This window comes from Ambystoma mexicanum, chromosome 10, assembly GCF_040938575.1.
Source record: "Ambystoma mexicanum isolate Mex_15411 chromosome 10, UKY_AmexF1_1, whole genome shotgun sequence".
Taxonomy (NCBI): Eukaryota; Metazoa; Chordata; class Amphibia; order Caudata; family Ambystomatidae; genus Ambystoma; species Ambystoma mexicanum.
Window position 1 is genome coordinate 1,119,625,071 of NC_090932.1, and position 21,823 is coordinate 1,119,646,893.

The window sequence follows — 21,823 nt, forward strand, 5'->3', positions numbered from 1 at the left end:
CTAATGCTGATTTGTACCTCAGGAAACTAACAAAAAGTCATTGAATTCCTCTGATGGCCCAACCAAATGCCAAAAATGTCATTTATGCACCATTTGTAAAATTTAAGATGCCTGTTAAACAGATTTTTTCTTTATTATTCCAGATAGTTGGTGCAAGACCATACTTATCCCAGTCTATTTAAAGCTTCAGCGGACAGAGCCGGCCAATTAACGATTATTATCAATGATAGACTTGACAGGGAAACTATTTACAGCTTTGATCCTTGAAAACCTGAAAAACGGGTTTGAGGAAAAAGGATATTAGGTCCCTTTCAGATCAAGCACAGTTAATAATTTACTACTACTAAACATCTTGATAAACTAGGCTCGCAGAAAGGGCAATCGCCCTCAACATATAATGTATGTCAATTTTAAATCGGCATGTGACATGATTAATCGAGATAAATTGTGGAAAAAACTGGAAAGATGGGGGATCCCCAACGATCTACTGCGTTTTCTTATTGATTTTCATACGAATATGCAAATAAAGGTTGGGTTGGATAGCATGGGCGCTTGCACAAAAGAAATACAAATGGTTAAAGGCCTGAAGCAGAATTGTGTGCTCAAGCCCATGCTGTTCAACCTATATATGGCGGACATTCGCCTAAAGGAAACCTAAAGAAATGGAAACAGCAAAGTGGAACAACGCACATGCCCTATCTGTTGCTGTAAGGAAATTTGCACAGCAAATGGCAGGGTACATTCTTAAGGGCATTAGTGCAATATACAGACAAAGCATTCTACCTGCTATTTATTACATCTTAGAGACAATATTGGGCCTCATCACGAGTTGGGCAGTAAGCCCTAAAAGTCACGGTAACGGAATTAGCGCCTGCCAATATTGCTCCGCTGGATTATGAGTCGGCGCAAATACTGCTGACTGTAAATTCAGCCCATGCTATTACAGCTGGCGCAATTACAGCTTGTGGAATCTGCGCTGGCAACACAAAGCGTAATCACCACTGCATCACAATTCCATGTACAGCGATATTAGTGCCGAAAACTGGCGCTAATACCGCCAAAAACACAGCACAATTACCTCCAGCCTCCAGGTGGAGGTAAATGAATACAGGTGCCAGAAATGAAGCCACAGGTGATACCAATCCACTCCAGAGTGCTAAGTAAGACACACCCCTACCCGAAACACTGTTTCCAACACCATGCTGCTACTAGCAACTGTGAGCTGGGACAGGCAGCTGCTCATGCTGTGCATGGAAGTCGAGATGCAGGACAACCAGGCCAAGGCACAGGGAGTAAAGGGGGCCGGGGGGAGGAGAGCCAGGGGCGTTGCTAGGGGGGGGCTAAGGGGGCTATAGCCCCTGATCTTTTGGTTGTAGCCCCGGATAGAATCTCAGGAGCTACAGCCAAAAGACTAGCTAGCCCCCAGTGCCAACAGTTCTAACATCAGCTTAGCCCCGGGTCTTTTCCAGACCTAGCAACTCCCCTGAGGAGAGCCAAAGCAAGGCATGCACAGATCCCCAGGGTCAGGCCCTCACCTTGGACCCTCACTGACAGCCAGTTGGTCACCCTGTACCGCCTTAACAGGAAGACCATAACTGAGCCGCTCAGTACAATACAGGATGACATAGGGTGCAGGATCAACATCCGGACAGCTGTGCCCCCATTGCTGAAGCTAGTGTCCATCCTATAATTCCTCGGAACTGACATCTTCCAGCACTCTGTGGCCATGATGCATGGCATGGTACAGGCCACATTCTGTGCAGTGTTGGCACAGGTGCTTGCAGCCCTCCTGCGGTAAGTGCAACACCACACCTCGCTTCCTAACACTCCTGCCCAGGTCAATGCCACAAAGGCACAGTTCTATGCTGATTCCCAAATGCCAAATGTGACCACAGCCCTGGACTGTACCCATGTTGCATTGGTGGCCCCCAAACCCACAAAGCAGTGTACCGTGACGGGAAGCACTACCGCTCCCTGAATGTGCAGGTGACCTGCGACACTAACCTGTGCATCACTCACTGCTGTGCCTGCTACCCTGGTTCCACCCAGGATTCCATGGTCCTACGGAACAGCACACTGCCAGAATACATGGAGAAGCACAGATGACAACGAATGTGCATAGTGGGTGAGTAAAACTCCCTGCACGCATGCACTGCGCAACACCTGACCAAATGGGGACGGCGGATGTAAATAACTACACAAAGCATGGTATGACAAGCAAATGCAAAAGTCGTACCTGGCCACATCCTGCACATAGGTCACAGTACAGCCCAGGGAACATGCGCGTGTCGAAGATACCTGGATGGAGAAACTGATGAACACATACTATAGCAACTAAAAACACACACATGACTGCAGGTACCACAATATAACATGCACAATCCAAAGCAATGCTGAAAAATGGCTAAATCGCATCACACAACAGCAACCCTGCCAGTACCAGAGCCATGCACCCATGTGCACCCAGCCCACAATGCCGACCGGGTGGCCCCAAAAGCCTAAGGGGGATCAATGGCAAACGCAGCATGCCACATGCACAGGAGAAATACACTGCCACAAGACAGCAACCATGTCAGCTGCACATGATACCAAAGACACCTTACCTAACGTCAGCTGCAGGGGAACAGGGTGCATGTGATGTAAAATCAATGCACGATACGAGTGACACAGCATGCACAGACATTGTACACACGAATGCCATGAAATGAAGCCCCATATGCATGCACATAATGTCTATGGCCCTGATACCATGTAAGGCCACCCCCACACATTGCACTGTGACTAACAGATGTGCCACCCTATGCAGGTGTCTCCGTAAACCCACAGCTGCCCTGGCTAATGACCCCTGTGCATGATCCACAAACACTGCAGGATATTGCCTACAACCACGCTGACAGAAGGACCCATGTGTCCATCGAGAGTATGTTTGGCCTCCTGAAGGCATGTTTCCGCGCTCTCACCATACCAGTGGGTTGCTGATGTACTCTCCAGAGAAAGTGGGTAGAATTATGCATGTGTGTGCTATGGTGCACAATATCTGCCTGAAGAGAAATGTTCTGCTACCCCTTGACGTGGATATGCAACCCCTAGAGGATGAAGATGCAGTGCCTGTGGCAGTGGCAAATGCACTCATTGCCAGAGATGACGTGAGGGATGGGAAACTGGCTTGCCAGGGACTGATAGACAATTCATTCTGACACATTCACATGGCACAAGCCATGCACGACTGTGTGACACTCACCTCTATTAATGAACGCGACAATGACACAATCAGGAATGTCCTTGTATTGATGAAGTTAATGAAATGATTTGCACAAACTATCCCCCAAACCCCACCAACCACCAACTCCCCAGCACACTATCACCGCCCCCACCCACCACCAACTCCCCAGCACACTAGCACTCCTCCCCTACCCACCACCAACTCCCCAGCACGCCCATTGAACAAAATGTGTATCAATGTTATTTCCATGGCCTCTTTCCCCCCATGACAGCCCCATGTGATCTGGGACCCAATTGGTGCTGGGACCGGCACCTGGGTGTACTCTGCTGCAACCCCTAAGTGGGTGTCATAAAATTTGAGGCTATCGAGCCTGGCACCTGGATGTGCTGGAGTGTGCCCTCTGTGCTCTGATGGATGGCCTCTGCAAGGGATGAGACCCCTTCTGTCATCTCCCTGACCCTCTGCCCATACACAGTCAAGGCAGCAGTAATGGCAGCTGCCTCTGCCCGGTTCCTTGACATGGCCCTCAAAATCCTGCAGGTGGCCCCTTGCAGACAGTCACAGAGCACCTGGAGGTGTTCCGAATGGGTTGGATGTGCCCAATTGCCTCCATCTCCCTCTGTCGCCTCTCCATCTCCTCCAGTCTCTGAAGCACAGTGTTGCCTGGGGGTATGTGCTGAATGGTAGGGGGACTGTATAGTGGCTCTGGGCTGTAGGCAGGGAAGCCATATGATGGTGTGTACTGCTCAGGTGTCTAGGCACACCTAGTGGGGGTGAGGGCTCTCAGGAGTTTGTGGCCCTTCTGCAGGCGGTGGCACTGGTCTGATGTCCCCCTTTGACTCTACTGTCACCCTGCCAAGAGCTGTGGCCTCTGACTCGTACACTGCAGCTGTAGGAGTGGGTGCAGTGGACTTGTGGGTGCTCCTGGTGGCCTGTGGTGTCGCTGTAGGGCCTGCAGTGCCACCTGCAGGCTTGGCCTTGCTGGGTTGTGGTGTCTCACGGCGGTCCATCTGCCTAGGTGTAGCCTGTGTGTGCCTTTGTGGGGATGGTGGCTGACCTTGAGGGCCTGGAGGTGCCACTTCCAGATGGGCCTGCCCCCTAGTCCTTTTCCCAGGCCTCTGGTGATGTGTGAGTGCCTGTACGGGACATAGGAATATTTGTAAGGTATGGTTCTTCCACGTGTATTGGAATGCAAGGCACGTTTGCTATGGTACAGAGTGGGACCCCACACATTTGGTCAGGTGAGCATGGTTGGTCAGGGGATATTGCGTGTGGCCATAGCATTGTGGGGATGGTTGTAGCAATGTGTGTGTGGCACATGGCCAGTTGGCCTTTGGCCTGTGTGTAGGGAGGGCAGGGTGTTGCTGTTGAGGCAGCTGATGGTCCTTCATGCCGCTACATCCCCTCCCCGAGTGGCACACACTTTGTGGGAGTGGGTGTGGTGGCTTCCTGTATGGCATTGGCATGGCTCTAAGGGGCGCTGCTGTGCAGCCAGCAGTGATGTATTGTGGTGTACAATGACTGGCTAGCTGCACCCATGTTTGTGTAGGAGGACATCTACTTCCATGTGGATTGTCTGCCATGGTAACATGGGACAGGCCAACTGGGCCCGCAACATGTTTGTGTGACTGCTGCACGGTGTCATGGTTGCTCACACACCACAGAGGTGTGGTGGGCATGGCACTTGGATATGTCACTTCCCACCCTTCCCACTGCTGTAACGCTAAGGGGTGCCCTTGTTGCCCTGCCCCGTGGCTGCTGTGGAGGGGGGGCTGATGTTGCACCCCATCACTTCACCCTGATTGGTCTGCCCAGCTTCTGGGTCTGCTGACATGTGTCCCTCTTCACTGGGGCATCCTGTGCTAGGCTGACATTTGTGCGTGGACTTGTGCTGGGGGGGCTGACTCACTCCTGCCTCCAGGTTGCTTGCACCCGCCTCCACACCCCGACTCCTTCTATGCCCTCCATGTCCAGGACAATGCTGCACTTCTCCTCCCAGGCAGTCACGGTACCACTTCCAGTCTCAAGGGACTCCTGGTGGTGTTGGGACAGGAGTCCACGCACCCTGACCCTGAGGTCATTCCAGCGTTTTCTACAGTCCTCCCCATCACGGGGTAAGCTAGACACAGCAATCACATTCTGGCTGATGGCATGCCAGATTGCTGTCCTAAGTTGCCCTGATGTTTTACGCTGCCTACTGCTGAACAGCTCCTCGCAGTGGGCCACAACCTCATCAATGAGGGCTACAAGTTCTACCCCATTGAACTTTGGTTTCTGTAGATGATTTGATGGCACCTTGCCTCTGGTCCTCTCCTGTGGCATTTTAGCTGTCATCCAGGTCTAGATGGCTTCAGGAAGTGGCAGAGTCTTGTTGGATTGAGTTTTTCAAGATGGCTTGCCGTCATGCTTCCCGTTCCAGCGATGATGCAATTTCCATCTGCGCTAAAGGGCCGGGGACGGCGGTGTTAGCAATATTAGTGCTGATTTTTCAGCAGTGGGCCTTATTTTGGTGCAATTTTCGCCAGTGGTAATAGCGTTACTGCTGGAGTGGGGTGCGTGTTCACACCAGGTTGTGATGCTGTGCTAATTACGACATATGACCCAGAAGTAACACTATTTCCACTCAGCGGTAATTGCACCGGAATACCGCCTGACTCGTGATGAGGCCCAATGTATCATGTAAAGTAAGAGTGGTAAAATCTGCTGTGGCTATGGAGCAATATTCTTGGATTGGTACAATGGGCCTCATTACACGGTAGGCGCTAAGGGATTACCAGTACCGGTAAGGTCACCGGTGCCGGTAATCCCTTAGCGCCCTACTACGAGGTCCCTCAGCGGGTCCCGTCCTTAACGCCTGGTCTGACCAGGGGCCTCATTACACGGTATGCGGTAACAATGGCACTATTAGCGCCATGGTTGACGCCAGTATTTTACCGTGTCCGCCTTGGTGGATGGCGGAATTACCACCCTACTCCAAGGTGAGTGGGGGCGGTAATTCCCCATTCACCAAGGCACTTCCCCATTCCCATTTTTGCCCCCATAGGGCTCAATGGGAATGGGGAAGGAGCTAATTACGGTACCGCAAATTGCAGTACCGTAATTAGCACCAAGGTCCCTTTGCGGGCCCGTTCCTTAACGGCTGGTAAAACCAGCCGTTGAGGTCGGGTCCCGCAAAGGGACCTCGTAGTAAGGCGGTAAGGGTTTACCGGTACCGGTGCCCTTACCGGTACCAGTACACCCTTACCGCATTCCGTGTAATGAGGCCCCAGATGTTAAGGACGGGACCCGCTAAGGGACTTCAGAGCTAATAACGGTACCACAAATTGCGGTACCGTTATTAGCTCCTTCCCCATTCCCATTGAGCCCTATGGGGGCTCGAATGGGAATGGGGAATGGTATTTGGCATGGGGACTTACCGGATCCTCCAGGGTCGGAATGACCCGATAAGTCCCCATACCGCCTACCCGGACCCGGTATGCGGTAAGGGAGTAGCCATGCCGCTAATAGCGGCATGGGTACCTCCTACCGTGTAATGAGGCCCATTGTCTTGACATTCAGGCTTTGAGGATAGAGCTGGGCATAACTTCTATATATGGGCAGGTTTTGTTGAGGTGTGGTCTCATATATATATAAGAAATTTTAAAGTAGCCAAAATGCCCAGTACTGAGACTGATGGGACATATTGTGGAAAAGGGAAACCCACAGACCTAGGGACATTTAAAACTGAATATCTGGGGCTGTTTGAACGTGTTGGATGGTCACCAAACTTGGATAAGGAAGAACATATATTAAAAAATGAATTCATTGACAAATTGAAGATATGGGATTGGGGACAGAATCATGCCCAGTGGTCTAATATGAAAACCTACAAAGATTTTGTAGAATGCCAAATTTCAAATTTAAATCCATAGAGATACATTTTTCTATCTCCAGCCCCAGCAGTGAGAAGGTTTATCCTTCGCCTACGATTGAATCAACTTCCTACATTAGGAGTTATGGGGCCGAGGCTTGGTAAGCTGCGGGAAGAAAGGGGATGTAGATTGTGTAAGAGTCGAGGCCACCTGAAGACCATCCTTTTTGTGATGACAAGCTGTAAAATGCTAGGTAATTTATATACACATTATGTGGGTGAATTTTCTAATAATCTGAATGCTATTAAAAGCAAATAATGTTCGAGGTGGTGCCTGTTGGCTTAAATATGGTACTCTATAAACTGTGGCTAAGAATTGTTAAACTTTTAGAAAAACACTAAGCTGCTAGGAGATGGGGTTGTCATGGTTCACATAAAAGATAGAATTTCATCTAGAATCATATGGAACTCTTACATGTTATAGCAGATGTTAAATGATTTTAAAGGAGGAATTAACTCATAGGGCCTCATTATAAGGCTGGCGCTGCCGCAATGAAGGGGGCCAGTACGGGACCGGCCCCCTTCATTACGGGAGTGCCGATTATGAGCTTCCCTTCGCGGACCCGGATCAGACGCCTGGTAAAACCAGGCGTCTTTTCTGGGTCCTGCGAGGGGAAGAGGGAGGTAACAACGGGACACTCATAATGTGCCCGTTGTTACCTCCATCCCCATTCCCATTTGAGCCCTATGGGGGCTCAAATGGGAATGGGGAATAGTTGCTGCAAGGAGGAATTACCGGCTCCTCCAATGTTGGAATGACTCGGTTATTCCTCATTGCAAGAACCCGGTAATGGAGCCGGGTTTCGCAGCAGCCATGGAGCTAATAGCTCCATGGCTACCGCCAAACTCGTAATGAGGCCCATAGACTAGATATTGTATATGTTTGGCTTGTTAAAATTATGAAATAATTAATCTGTTGTAATGTGCATATTTTAAGATAATATACTTGTAATTTGTTAAATTAATTGTGTCTTTTCAAATAATTAAATAAATCCGTCCACTGGTTTCCAGTTAAGGAACGAATCCTTTTCAAATCACTGGCACTCACCCACAAATGCCGACAGGACACAGCACCACGCTACCTTGCGCAGAGATTCTCTGATCCCCCCTCCAACAGACCAACTAGATCTAGCCACACCAACCGCCTAGCAATCCCAAAAAGCCTCAGAACCAGAGCAGGTGGCACTAGCTTCCCAGTCCTCGCCGCCACCAACTGGAACTTATTACCCGCCGAGATTAGAGGTATCAAATCCCACCTGTGCTTCAGGAAAGCAATAAAAACGATGCTGTTTGTATAAACCCCACTTGGGCCCTGTCAACTGTATAACCGCTGTAATGTCAAACGTCCTTTTTCCCAGGCTAGGGGTAGATACGATCTTGCTGTAACTTCCTCTATCTACCCCTCCTTGCACTGAAACTAAGTCATTATCTTGCAACAGCGCCCCGATGCCTCTGGGCTGTGTGGCGCTTTACAAATGTAAAAAATAAAATAAAATAAAAATAAATGTGTAGAGTTCTGTATATATACACCTTTTTGAGTACAATGCTGCTTAGGGTTACAAAGACACACTTTTTGGGACTTTTTGAGTCATCTATTTTTCCTACTCGTCTTGGATTGGATTTTATATTTGAAGCAGAAAGAACCTTTTTGGATTATTGTTAAATGTGATTCTGTTGACATCAAACCAATGTTACATACCATATGTTGATGATTCTCTACTTTTATGGCATATTACTGAAAGAAAGTATCTATCACTGAATAGACTGGGTATTACAGAACTTGGCATATGCTCGATTTTTCAAATAGGGAGCATACTGGATGAATCAAAATGCCAATATGCTGGGGCTGGGATATCTAAATGCTAAATTCTGACATTGTTAAAACTAAGAATTTCAGTCTGGGCGCTGTTAGGGCAAAGGAATCAACAGACCACTTGAAGCCTAGATATATGGTTCACATAGCTTGTCAAAACCAACCAACAGAAAATAAGGGATTATGTTAAACGAAGATCTAGGGGTCGGGTTCTCAACAAGCTACAAACTGGTCAGTCTTCCCTCGTCATGTGTCCTCAATCTTCCCTCTCTCCTTTAAACTCTGTCTATCAGGCTGCAAAAGTGTCACTCAAAGTCTTAGGGGTTTTCAATGGGCCGAAATGTCTTCCTTGATCTTGTAGAATGTCTTTCTTGTATTTCATTGGATTTGCCAGGATACCTTTATTCTTCCCCTTGTTCTCTGTTATACCTGGCACCACCAACCCCTCTGCCTTGGATCGTCTGAATGTGGGTCAGGCGTCAGGTCTTTAGACATGCATTGAACCCTGGTGTTCTCAGACTTAACCCCTTCTGGAGGTTTTCTGTACCTTCCCTGGGTACTGCTTTCCTACCAATTAAGGAGTGTATCCAGGCTAGTTCTTAACCAACCTCTCGTTTACTGTCTCCATCTCAGCCTCCTTCTGGTTGCTTCCAATACCTTCTTTCTCGCCTTCCCCTCCTCTCACATCTCTTTGTCTCCTTTCTTCGTTCCCTCCTTGACTTTCCGACATGCTCTAGGCTCCTCCTCCTCCTCCACTTTCTCTCTTCCCTTCTGCTCTTAATACTCCCTTCACCTCAATCCTATCTCTCATCTCTTCCCCCTTCATCCTTCTTTCTCCATCCTTCACCTCTTCTCTTAGCTCTCTCTCCACGTCCTATTCATGATTCATTCTCACTCTTTCACCTCTGCTCCCAACTCTCTGGACCTCTTTTCTCGCTGCACGCCAATGCCCAGCTCTATGCGTCATACACTATACTCCTCACTACCACACTGTCCATTGTCTCCCGCCCCTTTTTCTCCCTATCTGGAGTAGGCTGCAAGACTACTAATTGTTCAATGACTTTCAGGTGCAGGTAATGTGTGAGCACGAGGCACTGCGGAATCAACATGCATGTGAATTTGGCTAGCGGACCATCCTTTCCTAGTCCAGACTTTTTTCCCTGGGGCCACCTATTTTCATTCATATTGCAACCCGTGGAGGTCAGCGCTGGCCACCAGCACCAGTCTATCCCTTCTCTCTTGAATGGATAAGCCCTTGACTTCCTGGTCCCCACGGGTAAAGTAAGCAGCCAGTGCCCACCATGGAGTGGGCTAGCAACACTCTTGGGCTTGCGTTGCTCAGCAAACCAAATTTACAGTAATTGTTTTTGTCTTAGTTACGTATTTATAACATGCTAAAACACCCAGAGGTGTCTGTTGCTTCGTGTCATCTTCCTTCCAAGGTGTGCACATTGCCGCTGAGCTATCCTCCCGGGAATTGTGGAAATTAGGAATATACTGGGGTAAACTGTGAGTTTACTGGGAATGTTGAAATGGAAATATATCTGACCTGAGAACCTCAGAATATATTGGTATTGCACAAATTGAGAGTGTTCTGGGATTGCCAAACTAGAAGGGTACTGGGTTTGTGCAAACGGGGGATATGCTGTGTTGTCAAACTGTGGTTATACTGGGTTAGCCAAGCTGAATCACACTCGGAATGTGAAACAGGAAACTTATTGAGACTTTCAAACTAGTATTTTGAAAGTTCCTGCATAATACTTGTGGTAAGGAGTGGGTTGGCCAAATGGTCCAGGCCTCGCTACCTGCTATGCAATGCTGTGACCGAGGTGGTTTCCCTGGCTTATGCCACCCTTGCCCAATAGGTTGGCAGGGGGTTTTCGCAGCAGGGTAAAACATGCCCGTCTCATGGAGGGAAGTACTTGGTATTGAGAGACCTCACTCTCCTGATGCCAATTCACACACATAATGAGACCCATACCAGGTAATAGTTAACCTCCTTCTCCATGAGAGGTTATGGCAGGGTGTTTGTGACATGTGATTTTGTGGGAGCTGGACCAGAGGGGAAAAGGCGGTCTCACCAAGTTCTGGCTTTAAAGAAGGAGTAATTCCCCAAATGCTCTAGTCATGAGAACAGGGTTCAAAATAGCTTGGAGTGTTTAAGCTCCTGCTCCTACCCCAAAAGAGCCTGGTTAGCTTGACACCACCCACTACTATTTTTGACTCCCCAGGCCAACTGATGCCACACTGATGTCAAGGGTTTTGACCCATGTTGAATCCTTAGACTGGGTAGAGGTGGGGATGAGTTGTCGCCGCCCATTATTCTATCCCAGAACAAACTAAATCAATAGACTGGGTGGATGTGGGGATGAGCTGTCGCCGCCCACATTCACGCCAGAATCCAGGAGAACTGCGCAGTTGGCACAAGACCACTCCAAAGATACAACCTTCTTGTGGGGGGTTCCACATTACCATTCTACTGTAAGGATGCCATCAAAACAATGTTAAGCAAGGGTCCTATACTATCAAGCAAAAGACCACTCTATTGAACTGCAGTAATTCAAGACCGATCCCAAAAATGGATGCAATACCGGTACTCACCACTATCAGAAAGCCGGCGTTTTAAAACCACCAGACTTTTGTGTAAAACTGAACAAATGAACCGAAACCAGGCCAAGGAAAGACTTGCTAAGAGGTGGATACAATGTAAAACTATATTGTGAAATGACTTGAAGGAAGTAATTATTTAATGTATATGTAAAAATTGTAAGTTTTGATTTAAACCGGGAACTAAAGTGACATTTAGCTGAATTCTGCCTGACAACAACCCCCGACAGGAGTTGAAACTTGATGAAACTGCATTCCCAGGCCTGGCTGCCTCCTGCTTACCCGCCAAAAGGAGATCACACCTCCCTGATTGAATTAAGGGAGGGGACCTGCAGACTGCAGGAGGGTGAACAAAGCCTTGTCCTGGAGTCAGGCAAATGTTATATTGGGGGGGCCGTAAAGTGGCTTCCTCTTGGGAGAAGTGGGAGGTGAAGTGCCTGTGAGAGCCAGGTGAGCTTGGGGGAAGTGGATAAACCAGTTATTCCACCATGTGATGTGGGAAGCCACACCCCTTTTTGACCAGGGCATAAGTTAAAAAGATGGATAATTCATAGTACGGACTTGTCAGAATTATATAAGTAATATCATTATTCTTGTGATTTTTCTGTGCACGTTTTAAGAGGTGTTAGGACCCTGTGGTGTTTTCTGGGGGGTTGCTAGCGGAAACTAGGGTCTTACTCCAAATGTCTGCATGTTAAAAATCTGACACTTCATCAATTAATGTCCATACTCCTTGCGCACATGTGTGTAATTTTTGGTAAATGTCCGATATTGGTAAACCAAATGTTGTCATTTTTGAATGCAAGCCCCCAGGAAGATCAGCAGCGGACAAGCATGGACCATAAGGAATATATAATGTGTACATGTAATTTCAACAAATTGTGTATCTGGGAAATATGTATTTGAATCAAATATAGATTTGTGGGCAAATTGACCAGGGGAGGATCCTCTGACCCATAAACAGACCTCATCATGATGACAATCCATTTCCTTCCCCCAATCATGGGAGAGGGGAGAATTGGGCCAATGACAAGTAGAGAGGGGCAGGCTCAGTTATGCCACGCACACACCAACTTCCAAAACACATAAAAAGAGACTGCTGGGACAGGTAGAGACATTCAATTCCATTTTTTGCGGGACGCTCTGCCGGGAGAATCCAGACTTCACATCCATCAATCTTCAGAGACCAGAAATTTACTTCAGAACTTAAAGCAAGGGCCTAAACCCACAAACTGAGAACTCTTCTCAGCAGGCCTCAGCATCCTTAAAATCATTTGCAAACTATTCCACAGCCGGGCGAGCTGTCTGAATTCTTTGCCAAGAACCTTTGCCAGTACCCAGAAAGCAGTGTTACATCCAGAATCCACTTGATCCGGACCGGAATGCAGAGCAGTATCCAGAACCAGAAGCCGCTGTATCCAAAGAGGCTAGACCAGCAGAGCAGGGCTGACCCAGACGCTGTGAGCAGAACCGCCCGAAGTCCAGTTCAGTTGACCAGATCCGTGACGAGGCCCATTCATTTCAAAATTAGGAGTGAGTATCCGCCAGAAATGTGCAGAACCCAATCTCTTAGTTAAAATAATCTAATCCAAACTATTTTAACCTAATTAGAACAGCCTCCTAGAAATCGTGTCATCTGTCATTTTTAAAGCTGCACAACTGTCACCTGTCAATTCTGCAGCTGCAAGCTGTCACCTGTCATTTTGAGTTTTACTTTAAATCTGAAAACCTACCTTTATTAAATTGTCTGTATCTCTTGAACCGTTTGGGCTAGGAACGGTTCATTTTAAAGCTTTAAAGCTAGGATTCTAGACTTTCCAACGAACCTAGAACCGACTTCCTACTCCTTATACTTTTGCCGTAATCGCGATTTACGCACTCACAAAATTTACCGCGATTTGCGATTTGGCCTGATTTCGTCATCTGTAAAAAGATAGCCGCGTTTTGCCTGAACTGCTAAAATTTGTTTGCAACCTAATAACCATCCCTGAACCATTGTTAGGGCTGACCTGAACTGATTTAAAGTGTCTACCCCTCACCCTGAACCTCCTATAGGGAATTAAAAGCATTTTTAGCACATTTCTCACTTCATTGTCATCACATTCAAAGCATTTTGGGTTTGTGTTTCAAACTTCTACCTGTTTCCTCTAAGCTTGCTGGGGGGGAACTGAATTTCGTATTGTATTTGATTGCATTCCTGAGAACTGTGTGCTCCTCTTTCCATCTCCTTCCATTTCTTACATTGCATAGGGGGGGGAGAGTGAATTGTCAAGGAAAAGCGATTACATTGTCTTTTGTTGAAGCCATATCAAGTTATTTTCTGTACTGCATTTCATTCATCATTGCGTTTCCTTGAACCATATAAAGCATTCTTTCCCACCTTATTCTTCTGTTCCTATTCATAAGTTACCTCTTGCTGATTACTGCTCATATTCACAAGTGTAATATCCATTATCAATTTATTCATAGAAGTGTGATATATATATATTGTTATATTTCTCAAATAAACCTTTTAAGTTTGCAAAACAGACCTACTTCTTGGCTCAGTGGGGACAGGGGGATTCTAAGAGAGGGGTGTTATATAAGGGTTGTCATCCAGAGTACATGAACTGGACCTAAAAATATATCAATATGGGTTTCCCTCAGCATCCCAGACTAGGCATTGACTTAGCTGTAGTTTTGAAGTGAAGCCGCTTAACACTGACATACCTTGGAGACATTAATTTTTTGTATTTGTTTATAAATACATATTAAGACACATCTAGTAGAAATTTAAAGCATAATGGATCGTATGTAAGGACAAAAGTTAAAGTCTGCATTTCATGTGGAAGTTAGATGTGCGCTGAGCTATGTACTAGCCGCATGTCCCCCAGAGGTAGCCCCTGCCTACTGGGTGATGTCTTATAAGATGGATGTGCTGGAGCTGTTTTGAGCTTCTGTTCATCAAATCTTAATTTTGAAAAGTACCCACGAAATACAGTGTCCCTGAGAAGCTTCAACGTACAGAGGACAAGGTTAAAGGCAATAGGAGTAAGGAAGTGGGGAAACAGAAGAAGGGATTGAGGAGGAGATGATGAAATCTGATGGGAGGGGTGCTAAAGACTGAGGAGTAAGTAGTGGTGAAGACTGAGGAGGAGGTAGTACAAACTGAGGTGATGGTGGTAAAGACTGTGGAGAAGGTTGGAAAGAACAAAGAGGGGGTGGCAGTGAAGATTGAGGAGGAGGTGACACAGAATGAAGAAAAGGTGGTAAGCAAGGGGAAGGTGGAGAGTAATCAGGGGAAGAAGAATAACATCCAAAGGAACAAGGTGGTTGGAGGGAGATTAACAGGAGAAGAAACTAAGAGTTGGAAGGAATAGGTTAAAAAATAGAGCAATTGAGATGGAGGTGATAGAAGAGAAGGAGAAGAAGCAGCCACATTACAAGTCTGATAGGTTAGAGCTAAAAACATGCATGCGGGGGTAGGGGCAATCAGAATATGCAGGAGAAGCGGAAGGAGTTGTATTGTAGGGAGGAGAGAAGAATAAGAGCAAGAGATGTGCTCTTAGGCACTGCATCATTGTAAGTTGTCAAGAAAGCAGCCAAAAGTGACGTGAGGAACCAGAGACAGGCCCCCAGAACAGAGGGGTTGAAGCACACAGCCGGATTCAGTTTATTCACCTGTGCAGGTAGCCCTCTGCCGGGTGGATGCTGTAAGGCCCACCTTGGTGTGTCTCAGCCCTATCTCCTGCCATCTAGACCTAGTGTGCAAGCGAATGTGGGGATTGAGATTCAGGTGAAAGGGTCTTCTTGGTCTCAAGACAAGAAGCAGAGGAACCCAAGCAGAGGAACCCAGAGTCACGGAAGAAGTGCAGGGCAACTTAAACCCCCAGAATGTGAGTGGCTATGTCCTGACAGAAGACGCCAAGAAGGGACCGCAGTTGGAGGATAACTGAACCTAGAACTCAAATACTTTTTTGATTAAGCAGGCAGTTGAGTAATGTTATTTGGTTTTGGAATATACAGAGGCTAGTTGGACCCAACAAAATATCTCAGAGGGGAACCCAGGTGGACATTCTCAGTGCATGAATGAAGGGAAAGCCACACTGATTATGAACTATAGTTTGTAGACTTCAAGGACCCCAGAACCCTTGCCGATTCAGTGTCCTTGATAATTACCACTGAAAAATCTCTAAAGGACACGAGGGAAAGGGGAGGTTCACTACTATGTTAGTTTAGCTCAGTGTCAGGAGCTAAGGCCTAGCACACTCTCTGCAGCTACGCTGCGAGCGGACAATCAGCTGTTGCATCTTCAGGCACCGGGTACAGTCTCTGCAGAGTAGCAGCGCTGTGGAGACAGAGCGCTAGCAAAGCAGAGCCAGTCTGCACAGATGGACGCCCTTAAGCCTGCTGTATCGAGATGTGAAAGCGTTCAGGGGCACATGTTGATGCCCCCTGCACGCATTGCCCCCACCAGCAACCACGAGGGTCATGGAGCCAAAATCGGCAAATCTAAAATGGCCGCAGCTCCCATGGCAACCCTACAACAACCTACTAACGCCACCCGTGATTGCCGCTCCACCATGCCTCGTCCCTCACCTTCCCCCTTTATCCGATGGAAGGGGCACCGACAGGCGAAGCTGCAGGAGAGCGAAGGCCAGGAGCTAAGGCCTAGCACACTCTCTGCGGCTCCGCTGCAAGCGGGCAATCAGCTGTTCCATCTTCAGGCACCGGGTCCAGTCTCTGCAGAGCAGCAGCGCCGTGGAGACAGAGCGCTAGCAAAGCAGAGCCAGTCTGCACAGATGGACGCCCTGAAGCCTGCTGCATCGAGATGTGAAAGCATTCAGGGGCACATGTTGATGCCTCCTGCACGCATTGCCCCCAACAGCAACCACGAGGGTCATGGAGCCGAAATCGGCAAATCTAAGATGGCCGCCGCTCCGATGGCAACCGCACAACAACCTACTAACGCCACCCATGATTGGCGCTCCACCATGCCTCGTCCCTCCCTTTCCCCCTTTATCCGATGGAAGGGGCACCGACAGGCGAAGCCGCAGGAGAGCGAAGGCCAGGAGCTAAGGCCTAGCACACTCTCTGCGGCTCTCCGCTGCTCGACAGCGTCGACTGCGGCCACAGGAGATTTACTTCAAGGTAAGAGTCAAGGCTCAACCTACAACCCCGTCCCATCTACTGTCAGCGCAATTGAGTGCAGGAATATGAGGTTATGCTCCCGCATACTCACCATCCCCTCCTCAATGTCCTGCCCTACTCTCAACAGCAGGTCAGCCTGCCTTGGGGTTAGGATCCACCACAGTTCCTCCCTCGGTATCAGGACAATCCCACAACTCATCCCCGCTCTCACCACCTCCATGGCTCACCTCGCCAACTCGATCAGTGAAGCTGCGGGCTGTCACGCCCCTGTCACGCGCTCACCTGATAGTGATACCACTCCTGCCCGAGACCCTGGACTCCCTGTAGCTCGCCCTTCTCCCTCCATTCCATCACTCCCCCCATTCACAGTCCGGGACTCACATGTGCTCCCTGCTGCCTAGAGTGCACAAGCGCGCCTCACGCACAACAGAACATTTTCCAGGTTGCGTCCCTTTTTACACTGACAGCTTCCCTGGCACCTGGGTGATCGACGAAACGGAACTGGGCTTCCGCGTCACTTGACAGGCGCTGCACGCCCACGTGACCCGGGAGGCCGCCCACGTGTCAGGACAGCGTGTCACGTGACGAAGGGTAACACCAGAAGCACGAGTATTTAAACACGGATTCCTGTGTACTCGCCGCTTCACAGCTGTTACTTGTAACCTGTTTGGCGTCACGCGTTTGTTTGGATTCTGGATACTTTGGATTTTTACCTTGCTTTGGATACACAGACTATTCTTGGAACTCCCCATTGGCTTCTGTTACTTTGGATGTGCATTGAACACGGATTGTTATCGGTCTGCAACACGGATTACCCTTCGGCATCTGGTCACCTGGACTTCCTGCTTTTGAGTTTCACAGTTTAACCACACTCTTGGCATCAGGTGGACACTACACTACATCACTCTTGGGATTACGGCCCTGAATGCTCTAACTGGAGTGGCACTGCCCAAGTGAGTCCCGGACCCCCTACCTACTAGGTTTAGCAGCCTTCTTCCTGACCTCTCTGTTAAGCTCTTGTCACGTTGTTGGGTATTCTTTGTTACTTGATTGCTTGGTGCTTAATAAGTGTTTTCTTGCAGCGGATTGGGGTCACCAGAGGTTTGTGGTTCCGGAGTTGAACATCTCCACCTGTGGCCTCAAGGGCTGCACAGGGAGTGATTTGGATCCTCTCTGTGTGGCACTTGGGGATGGAGGTCTCTACTGCCTATACGACACTCAAGTCCCGACAGACTGTGAAGCCTTATTGTCTTGTGGGCAATGGAGGGAAACACTGACGACCCCATGTCCGCTATGGTCCAAGCCATCACAGTACTACGGGCGGACATGGCTGCTGCCAACACTGCCATCCATCAACTCCATGACAACATACAGAGCATTAGACACCCCTTGCCACCAGACGCAGAATTCGGGGATACGCCATCAGTTTCTCTGCCCACTCCGCCTCCGGCTCCATCGCCCCAAAACCCCGTCCCTGTGGTACTACCTTCCCCGTTCCCTTTAGCGGCCCCTGAAAGGTATCATGGGGATCCCAAGAAATTCAGGGCTTTCTTGAATCAATGTAAGTTACACTTTTTGTGTAGGCCTCTAGCATTCCCTGATTCCACAACAAAGGCGGCCTTAACCCTTTCTCACCTAGCTGGCACGGCCACTGCATGGGCCAACCCCCTTCTGGAGAACGATAGCCCCACTCTCTATGATTCTGACCTTCTTGTCACCGAAATGTCTCGGGTTTTTGACACCAGACATAAGGCTCAGTCTCGGGTTCTGGAGCTCCTGGATTTGAATCAGGGAAGGGGACCCTTTATTGAGTACATAACCTGGTTCAACCAACTTGCAGCAGAAACATCCTGGCCCGAAAGCAAAAAGGAAGTGGTTTTTTATAGAGGTCTCAGTAATCCCATGAAAGATTTGGACAATTGCCAACTGTATTCAAGTTGAAGTGAGAGTAACCAAAGAATAGTCATTTTTCCAAAGCCAGGTAGTCAGCCTGTTCTTTGGAATAAAACCACCGTGGTTGAGGGCACAGTTATTTCTCACAGAGAAAGAAACTACTGTGGGTTTTAACCCCCCCTTCTGCACTACCAGTCTTGGTATATGCCTGACTTCCGGGCAGACGTTTACAGTACACGCAATGTAACCGCACTGGAAGATGCCTGACTTCCGGGCAGACGCCTCCATATGCATAACGTAGCTACACTGCACACGTGACATGTCACACATAAGGCACGTGATCTCAGACGGGTTCTTGATACTCCCTTCTGTACATCGACTTGTGTACTCGGTGCGGAGCAGTCACAGTTCAGTGTCGTTACTACAGGCACAGTAAGCGCTTTCCGAATCGTTCCGCGTATAAAGTAAAGTGCAGTCCAGCCCGTTATGTTGCTCAATAACAGATGGACATCACTTGTCCCGATTGTGCTTTCGAGTACGAATCAGACATAGCGCTCTATAGCAAAATAGTCAAACGAAAATAGAGCTTGTACTGTCTGCTTTGTTCTAGGAGCACGACACCTCACTCGAATCACAGAGACACCAGGTGCCTGTCACCTGAGGACACATCGAGCCAGATGGAAAGACCTATTTTCAGGTTAGTGACTATATGTATGACCCGGGAATGAATAAAATACATCTTAGCAGCATTCCTTGAGATATTGATTCGGGCCATTTTGACACGTTACAAAATATACAAGCAAAGCCCCCAGGGGATCGGGGGTTCCTTTTGAAACTCCTGTTTGAAACATCCACTATATGTTCAACAATTGAGTAACAACTAAGTGAAGATGTAAATCACACCACGCTTAGCGTAGTGTTTTTAAGAACAGGATTAGCACTAGAAACCTGCTAATCCTGCAAGCCATCTACTGGCAGTGAACAACCAATGGTGACTTGTGTATTTCATATGCTTTTGTCTTGACACAGGTCACCTGTCTGTTACAGCCCTGCCTCACCGAGGAGGTGGTAAAGTATTGATTATCCACTTTTCCCGACTAGAAATTACACACGGAGGTCCAGAACCTAGCTCTCTTACCCCTGTGTTGTCAATACATAGAAAAAGACTGTCCTGAAGAAAGCGTCCTTAACAAACATGAGTCGCTGAAACCGGTAGACAGCAATTGCTACATATGATAGATACCTTCTATACATGAGCAGTTTTTTATCATCCTCCACCTGCCATACTAATAGGAAGACGGCCAAGTGGAGAGTGTTGTACTGTTTATCTTTTGATGTTGGTCTAACACAATTTCAGAGTGATTGCAACCTGCCTTTGTGATAGTCCTTTTAAAATCACAGTGGAAGGGGTATGACAAACAATCCTTGGGGAAGTAAACTTATACAACCCAGTGGATGTATGTTCTCCTCATTACGTAAACACTGTTTTTAGATCAGGTACTTGTCTCTTCCCATGCTAACACATAGGGGGAGAGAGTGGCTGACGGGCACATTGATGCAAGGCTGAATGGTGCATAACATCTAGAAGTAGTTAGTGTCTCTTCTTATCCTATCCCCTGTTTTTGTAGGCGGCCCAGCAGCGCTACACAGGGACAGAAGAGTCCACAAGGAAGGGACATTTAGAATTCAACTCTATCCTTTCCTGTCTTCCTACACAGCCTTGCCCCTGTGGCCGTTCAAACCCACAGTAGTTTCTTTCTCTGTGAGAAATAACTGTGCCCTCAACCACGGTGGTTTTATTCCACAGAACAGGCTGACTACCTGGCTTTGGAAAACAGACTATTCTTTGGTTACTCTCACTTCAACTTGAATACAGTTGGCAATTGTCCAAACCTTCGTGTTACACACCTGATTTAAGAAGGGCATTCCCTGTTAACTTAATTAATTGCCCCCTTATACTTTGTAATCCCATGAAAGATGCCTTGTCTGTTATCCCCTCACTACCAACGGCATTTCAGGACCTGGTCGACTTATCCCTCCAGGTAGATGCCCGAAAGTTCGAAAGGAGAGCTGAAACCGGATTCGCTCACTCAGCCACTTTACCCACACCACATCCTCCCTCGGACACCTCTCTAGAACCCATGCAAATCGGGGGTATAAGGAGCCCGATTACTCCCCTTGAAAGGGAACGTAGGCGGGTGGACAACGCTTGCTACTATATTGTGGGCTGGTTGTCCATTTTGTTAAAGAATGCCCAATTCGCCCAAGGCCCAAAAATCAGGTTTTTCGGACATCTCGATCATAGAAACGGAGACGGGATCGAGCTGCTCCTACCACACCCCGAACCTGATCCCTGCATTTGGCCGCATCAGGCCCATCCACGTTCAGGCCACTCTTCAACCCACATCAGCAGTCACACATCCGGTTACCATTATAATTGATTCAGGGGCAACGGGCAACTACATCGATATTTCTTTGGCCCATACGCTAAACCTGCCTCTTCTGACCAAGACCAGACCTGAACCTGTACAAGCAGTGGATGGAACCTCTCTGGTATCCGGCCCGATTAGACAACAAACGGCACCCATGCTATTGACAATACAGTCCATACACAAAGAAACAATAAGTTTTGATCTCATTGCCATGCCTCAATTCGGGCTCATCCTGGGTATCCCTTGGCTTCAGGAGCATAACCCGCTCATTGACTGGCGATCAGGTCTGGTTCACTTTGAGTCGGAAACCTGCCAACATTTCTGTCTACCCACAGACACAAACAAGGACAACCCCGCTCAGGCCATCGCCCAGATTAGTGTTAACGACTCGCAGGAACCACCTTTAGAACACGTAGAGGGGCTAGTTACCATGGGCATTCCCTCAGAATATCAGGATTTTGCAGCCGAGTTTGATCGTGGGTCTTCCGAGGTTCTCCCACCACACCGCCCCTACGATTGCCCCATTGATATGCTCCCTGACGCCACGATACCAACAGGAAGGATTTATTCCCTCTCTCCATCAGAAGAGGTAGCCTTGAAAGAGTATATCGAAAAGGCCCTGCGTCTGGGACACATACGACCATCCACCTCACCAGCAGCGAGCCCAATATTTTTTGTTCCCAAAAAAGAGGGCGACCTACGTCCATGCGTAGACTACCGGCGACTCAATGCTGTCACACGAAAGAATAGGTATCCCATCCCGCTCATTACACCATTACTCGACCACCTTGCACATGCAACTATTTTCACCAAAC